This window comes from Oncorhynchus masou, chromosome 6, assembly GCF_036934945.1.
Source record: "Oncorhynchus masou masou isolate Uvic2021 chromosome 6, UVic_Omas_1.1, whole genome shotgun sequence".
Taxonomy (NCBI): Eukaryota; Metazoa; Chordata; class Actinopteri; order Salmoniformes; family Salmonidae; genus Oncorhynchus; species Oncorhynchus masou.
This window is the reverse complement of record NC_088217.1, coordinates 61119781-61127090: the sequence shown is the minus strand read 5'-3', so window position 1 is coordinate 61127090 and position 7310 is coordinate 61119781.

The window sequence follows — 7310 nt, the reverse complement described above, 5'->3', positions numbered from 1 at the left end:
AACGCAAGAGTTGAAATAATGCTGCAATGCAGAGAACAAAGGAGGGCAACTCAACCTGTCGGACTCCTCAATTGGAAACAATTGCCAGCACACCATTGCCGCAGTTAATCTGCACGTGGCAAACTGGAGCCGTGCAAAGCTATGCATGTGAACGGTATCAATTAAGCTAAATTTGCTCGGCAATATCAACATTTTGATTTAACTTCACTAATTGAATACTAGTTTCTTTCAGTTATGACAAAGCAAAAACAGGTTTTTAGACATTGTACATTTAATAAAAAAGGATTACTTATGTAAATGTGAGACTTTATTCAGTACATTGTTGAAGAACCTTTGGCAGCAATTAACAGACTCGTGTTAAATTTGGCATGTCTTTATTGGGGGTTTCTCCCATTTTCTGCAGATCCTCAAGCTCTGTCAGGTTAGATGGGGAGCATTGCTGCATAGCTTTTTTCAGGTCTCCAGAGATGCTCAAGGACGTTCAGACTTGTCCCGAAGCCACTCCTGCGTTGTCTTGGCTGTGTGCTTAGGGTCGTTGTCTTGTTGGAAAGTGACCGTTCGCCCCAGTTTGAGGTCCTGAGTGCCCTGGAGCAGATTTTCATCAAGGTTCTCTACTTTTCTCTGTTTAATCTTTGACTCAATCCAGACTGGTCTCCCAGTCCCTGCTGCTGAAACAGGCCGCCACCATGCTTCACCGTAGGGATGGTGCCAGGTTTCTTCCAGATGTGATGCTTGGCATTCAGGCAGAAGTGTTCAATCTTGGTTTTATTAGACCAGAGAGTCTTTAGGTGCCTTTTGCAAACTCCAAGCAGGCTTTCAAATCCAATTTATTTATATCAGCTGATGTACAGAGGGCTATATCTCAAAGTGCTGTACAGAAACCCAGCCTAAAACCCCAAACAGCAAGCAATGCAGGTGTAGAAGTACGGTGGCTAGGAAAAACTCCCTAGAAAGGCCAAAGCCTGGTTCCTCTCTAGGTTATGTGGGGTGGCCAGTCCTCGTCTGGCTGTGCCGGGTGGAGATTATAACATGGCCAAGATGTTCAAATGTTCATAAATGACCAGCATGGTCCAATAAGGCAGAACAGTTAACTGGAGCAGCAGCACGGCCAGGTGGACTGGGGACAGCAAGGAGTCATCATGTCAGGTAGTCCTGGGGCATGGTCCTAGGGCTCAGGTCCTCCCAGAGAGAATTAGAGAGAGCACACTTAAACTCACACAGGACACCGACTAGGACAGGAGAAGTACTCCAGATATAACAAACTGACCCTAGCTCCCCCCCGACACATACAACTGCAGCATAAATACTGGAGGCTGAGAAAGGAGGGGTCAGGAGACTGTGACCCCATCTGAGGACGGGGCCAAACAAGAAGGATATAACCCCACCCACTTTGCCAAAGCACAGCCCCCACACCACTAGAGGGATATCTTCAACCACCAACTTACCATCCTGAGACAAGGCTGAGTATAGCCCACAAAGATCTCCGCCACGGCACAACCCAAGGGGGGGGGGGGGGGGGCCAACCCAGACAGGATGATCACAGTGACTCAACCCACTCAGGTGACGCACCCCTCCCAGGGACGGTATGAGAGAGCCCCAGTAAGCCAGTGACTCAGCCCCTGTAATAGGGTTAGAGGCAGAGAATCCCAGTGGAAAGAGGGGAACCGGCCAGGCAGAGACAGCAAGGGCGGTTTGTTGCTCAAGAGCCTTTCCGTTCACCTTCCCACTCCTGGGCCAGACTACACTCAATCATATGACCCACTGAAGAGATGAGTCTTCAGTAAAGACTTAAAGGTTGAGACAGTTTGCGTCTCATACATGGGTAGGCAGACCGTTCCATAAAAATGGAGCTCTATAGGAGAAAGCCCTGCCTCCAGCTGTTTGCTTAGAAATTCTAGGGACAATTAGGAGGCCTGCGTCTTGTGACCGTAGCGAATCAGAGAGAGATAGGTAGGAGCAAGCCCATTTAATGCTTTGTAGGTTAGCAGTAAAACCTTGAAATCAGCCCTTGCCTTGACAGGAAGCCAGTGTAGGGAGGCTAGCACTGGAGTAATATGATCAAATTTTTTGGTTCTCGTCAGGATTCTAGCAGCCGTATTTAGCACTAACTGAAGTTTATTTAGTGCTTTATCCGGGTAGCCGGAAAGTAGAGCATTGCAGTAGTCTCACCTAGAAGTGACAAAAGCATTAATTCATTTTTCTGCATTTTTGGACAGAAAGTTTCATTTTTGCAACGTTACGTAGATGGGGAAAAAATGCCTTTTACTGAGGAGTGGCTTCTGTCTGGCCACTCTACCATGAAGGACAGCTTGGTGGGAGTGCTGCAGACATTATTGTCCTTCTGGAAGGTTCTCCCATCTCCACAAAGGAACTCTCGAGCTCTGTCAGTGAGTCCATTGGGTTCTTGGTCACCTCCCTGACCAAGGCCCTTCTCCCCCGATTGCTCAGTTTGGCTGGGTGGCCAGCTCTAGGAAGAGTCTCGGTGGTTCCAAACTTAATCCATTTAAGAACGATGGAGGCCACTGATCTTCAGTACTGCAGAAATGTCTTTGTACCATTCTCCAGATCTGAGCCTCAACACAATCCCTGTTTTCCTCCTCCGACATGCACTGTCAACTGTGGGACCTTATATAGACAGGTGTGCCTTTTTTCAAATCATGTCCAATCAATTGAAGTTACCACAGGTGAACTCAATCATGTAGTAACAGCTCAAGGATGATCAATGGAAACAGGATGCACCAGCTCAATTTCGAGTCTCATAGCAAAGGGTCTGAATACTTAGGTAGATAAGGTTATAACTTTGCATACATCCCAACCTGTTTTCGCTTTGTCATTATGGGGTATTGTATGTAGATTGCTGAGGTTATTAATTTAATCAATTTTAAAATAAGGCTGTAACGTGGGAAAAGGGATCGGAATACTGTTCGAAGGCACAGTAAATGTGGCTACTCTGAGCATAATACGCCATGGGAGTGCTCAGAACATCAGCCATCTCTCCACAATAATTGCTGCAAATGAAAAGGTTAGGGCGGTATACCGAATTTGACTATATACCGCTATTGATGCACGGACCGGTTTGGGTTTTTACTTTACCTCCTATAACGGCATTTGAATGTTTGGTTTGTTATGTGTAACGTCCATTTTTATAGTTAACCACACTACTTGAGTCATCCCGCTCTCGCTCCACACAGACCTAGTCCCACAACCTGTCACTCAAGGAGCGCATTTGTCGCTTGACCACGATACGCTTTCGGTCAGTCTTCATGGTCAATGCAGCACATGCAACAATGTTGATGACGACAATGTTTCCACTTTGATCTTAATATAACTCCACAAGCGTTCTATAATTATAATATTAGTTTGTTTATTACATTTGCAAACAGCTAGTTTTGTATTTTCTTAGCGAGTGAAGCTTAATCGTTTTTAGCCACTAATGCTAATCGCTGGCTAGCTAATAAAAGTACTGAGTCAGAGCAAACGTAGCTAGCTAATGCAGCCTGATACCAGCGCTAGTGGAGGCCTAAATCAAAATGGTGTTTCTGTAACAGTATCTTCTAAATCCAAGAGGAATAGGCAAAACATGAGAATTTTAATTATATGAATAAAGATTTTAATGTAGCCAAAGGTTTATAGGGTCCCCTAGGAAACACGGAACATCACTGTGGTTCCCACCCTGTCACAATAACTCGTCAATGGCATTTTCATTCGTTGTCATGTCAAACAACACTATTCAAAGTGGCCACCCTGATTTATATTCTTTTTCCATTATTCCAAAAGTTCACCCAAGTGTTTTGATCTAATTCGCAATTGCAACATTTAGTTAATCAGGCCTAGTATTTTTGCCCATATTGTGGAAGTTCTCACATGAGTGCAGAAATTGATGGAAAAGCAGGAAATTATTTTAGGTTGACGTTGAACTGGTTTAAACTGTTCAATCTGAATGGAGAAAGACCCTTTGAAATCATTTGGAATATGTGTTGCCACCCTAGGGTCACGCACTACTCATAAAGCAAATTTAGAACTTTTTTTAATCAAAAACATAAAATACTGTCAAATTTGAAAAATACCACCATATGATGTTTTGGCCAAATCGCCCAGCCCTAGTTGAGGTCTTAAATATATTCATTAGATGTGGGGGGGGGGGGGGGGGGAGTATGCATTTGATGCAAGCACACTAGGTTTGCACCGACAATCTTACTGTCAAACTGATTGAGCCCAGAGTTTTTCTGAATTATGCAGCTTTGTCAGTCATTCTGTACGTCGAGTTAAACCTTTATTTTTTTTATGGACATAGGATGAATATGCATTGTATTTTTCTCCAGGCCCTAACATTTCAAATCAATGTGCACCCCCATAATCTAAAATGGTTTGGATAACTGCTGATTGCCCTCCTTGTTATGGCAATCCTGAAGTTCTGGAGTAAAAATGTTCTTACGTCACAAGTTGCATGGACTCACCGTGTGCAATAATGGTGTTTTAATATGACTTTGGAACACATTATCTGTAAGGTCCCTCAGTCGAGCAGTGGATTTCTAACATAGATTCAACCACAAAGACTAGGGAGGGTTTCCAATGCCTTGCAAAGAAGGGCACATATTGGTAGATGGGAGGGGAGAAAATTTCACCTTTAACCAGGACAATAACTCTAAACACAAGGCCAAATAACACTTGAGTTGCTTACCAAGACGACATTGAATGTTCCTGAGTGGCCGAGTTAGTTTAGACTTAAATCGGCTTAAATCTGGCAAGACTTGAAAAAGTCTGTCTAGCAATGATCAACAACCAACTTGAAAGAGCTTGACGAATTTAAAAAAGAATGTGCAAATATTGTACTTTTTCGGTGTATAAAGCCCTTATAGACTTACCCAGAAATACTCACAGCTGTAATCACTGCCAAAGGTGATTCTAATATGTATTCACTCAGGGATGTGAGTACTTGCGTAAATTTATATATTTCATTTTCTAAAAATGTAAAAACATGTTTTCACTTTGTCCTTATGGAATATTGTGTGTAAAATTGATTAAATCAATTTTGTATTCAGGCTTTAACACAAAATGTAAATTAAGTCCAGGGGTATGCAAAATCTCAGAATGCACTGTATCGCAACAATGCTTTAACTTTTTATTAATAAATTCATTAACATTAATTACCTTATTATAAACCCTTTTATAAAGACTACTTTAAAGGGATAGTTCACAAATTACATGTTTTAGCATTTGTGGCTCCAAAACCCATTTAAGTCATGGGACTGATTTAACATTTTTGGGGCATTATGTTCAAAACATCTCTAAGTGACTTTGTTGAGCTTCACAAACAATTGTAGATGATTTGGACATGATGTGCAAACTTATAATATTGGTCCATATATATTCATGGATGCCAAGGTAAGCCAGGCTTCCCCAAAACACTACAGAGAAAATAATTTAAATGCACGTAAAATTTCTTTAGTCTCTCCGTTTCATAATTTTCCTACGATTCGTAAGTGCTGAATGCATCTCACTGGAGAAAGTATCCGAACGAGTGAAACAGCGCCCCTCTGATGCTGTCTGGTCTAAACAAGTATGACATGGTTGCTGCCTGTAGCATTGAATGCAAAGGAAGCCAGTGATTATTTGGCCTCCCTTGATCAGTGTTGAGCTAAACTGAGTGAACTCAACTGAATGGTCCAAGCGCACCATAAAAAAAGTGTCAATGGAAGCCAGCTTGGATTTGGCGTCACTTCAATCAAATCTTATTGGGAGCATACATCATTGACAGAAACAATTTGAATTGTTGCACCTCGTTGTGTTGTCCTCTGGTTGCAAGCTAGCTAAAATTGGCCCTTTCCTAAATTAACCATGGATGGAGATAGAGGTTTGAAATTGTGGTTTTACTTAATTTTTTTGTGCTGGCAAATGATTATAATGGCGACTGATCTAACCATTAATTCATCCATTGTTGTGCCCCTTGCCTGAGAGGATGGAAGTTCAATGTGTAGCTAAATGTAGAAGGCTAATTTAAACTAGCTAATGTTGCACATGAATGGAAGTTAGTCTAGCAAGCAAGTGTTTTAGCCAGGTAGCCTAGGACAAAAAAAACAATAGTGTGTACTGTATAACAGAGTGATAGACCATTTTGTCAACATTAGAGCGTGGCATTGGCGTTTCTCTACAAGTAGGGTGAGTCAACATGTTTTTTCTACTTGCACGAATGCACACACACACATCAGAACCATGGACAGCCCCATTTCAGAGGTGTATTGATTGGAATGCATGGGGTAACTCAGGGCCGGCTACATGCATTTTAAAAATATTTTGGGGAAACTCAATTGAGGTGTCAACTTACTGTTTAAAAGTTAGAATAATAAAATACACAAGGTGCAAGTTCTAAATTTCATTGTGCACCTGCATTTTTTCTATTGTTTTTGTCAGTCACTGGTAGTTAATCTAGCCAGTTATCATAACATGGCAAGTTATAGCAAAATGTGTAGAACTGCAAAAAACTTGCTTTAAAACTGCAATCTGCCCCATTGCAAAATGAGGATGGCCTTCTGTTTTATAAAATTGCAACAGTTTCTCTGTGCCCTATTTCAAAATTAGTAGAATTGCATTTAAGAATTGTTTCTTCTTCCTGTGAATGGGAAACAGCTGCTGCCTGTGGTACCCAAGTGTCACTCCCTCCCATTGATGTGTTTTGGCTCCTCATTACTGTCTGGGTCTGGTCAATGTTTACAGCCCAGCTCATTACACTTCTCTGAGCTGCTCAGTCCTCTATCATGAGGGCCACTGGCCTAACTTTGATCTTTGCAACCCAGTTTCCACATGGTTTTGTCGCTCAAAAGTGTCTTTCAGAGTCCAATGTGTCCACGTCCGCATAGCAGTGTTAGAATATTGAACTGTTGGCTTTTATACTTTATTGAATCGTGAGACTGGTATAAGACATTAGGTCACACATATTCTCCAGTAGTAATTTTGCAGACGCTTCAGTATTGGTTCTAATACAGTGTATCAAAACAGTTACCAATTAAAAGGTACAAATACCATAACTACTCTTCATGGAAGTGGGTATCACTACCTTGGAAAATTGATAATATTGGCATATATTAAAACCTTGAGAGGAAATCTGAAGTCTGGACACCATTTGAGAGAGGTGCAGAAATAACCACCATAGAAGAGGTAAACTAGAGCGAAACCATAGAGGAACTAAAAGAAGCGCTAGGGCATTCTACCAATTCGGCTCGAATATAGGAAAAAAATCTAATCATGGATAAAATAGGCTCTATGCATTATTCCGCCTCCAACATTCTAATTTACTTCCGACCGGGTTGATG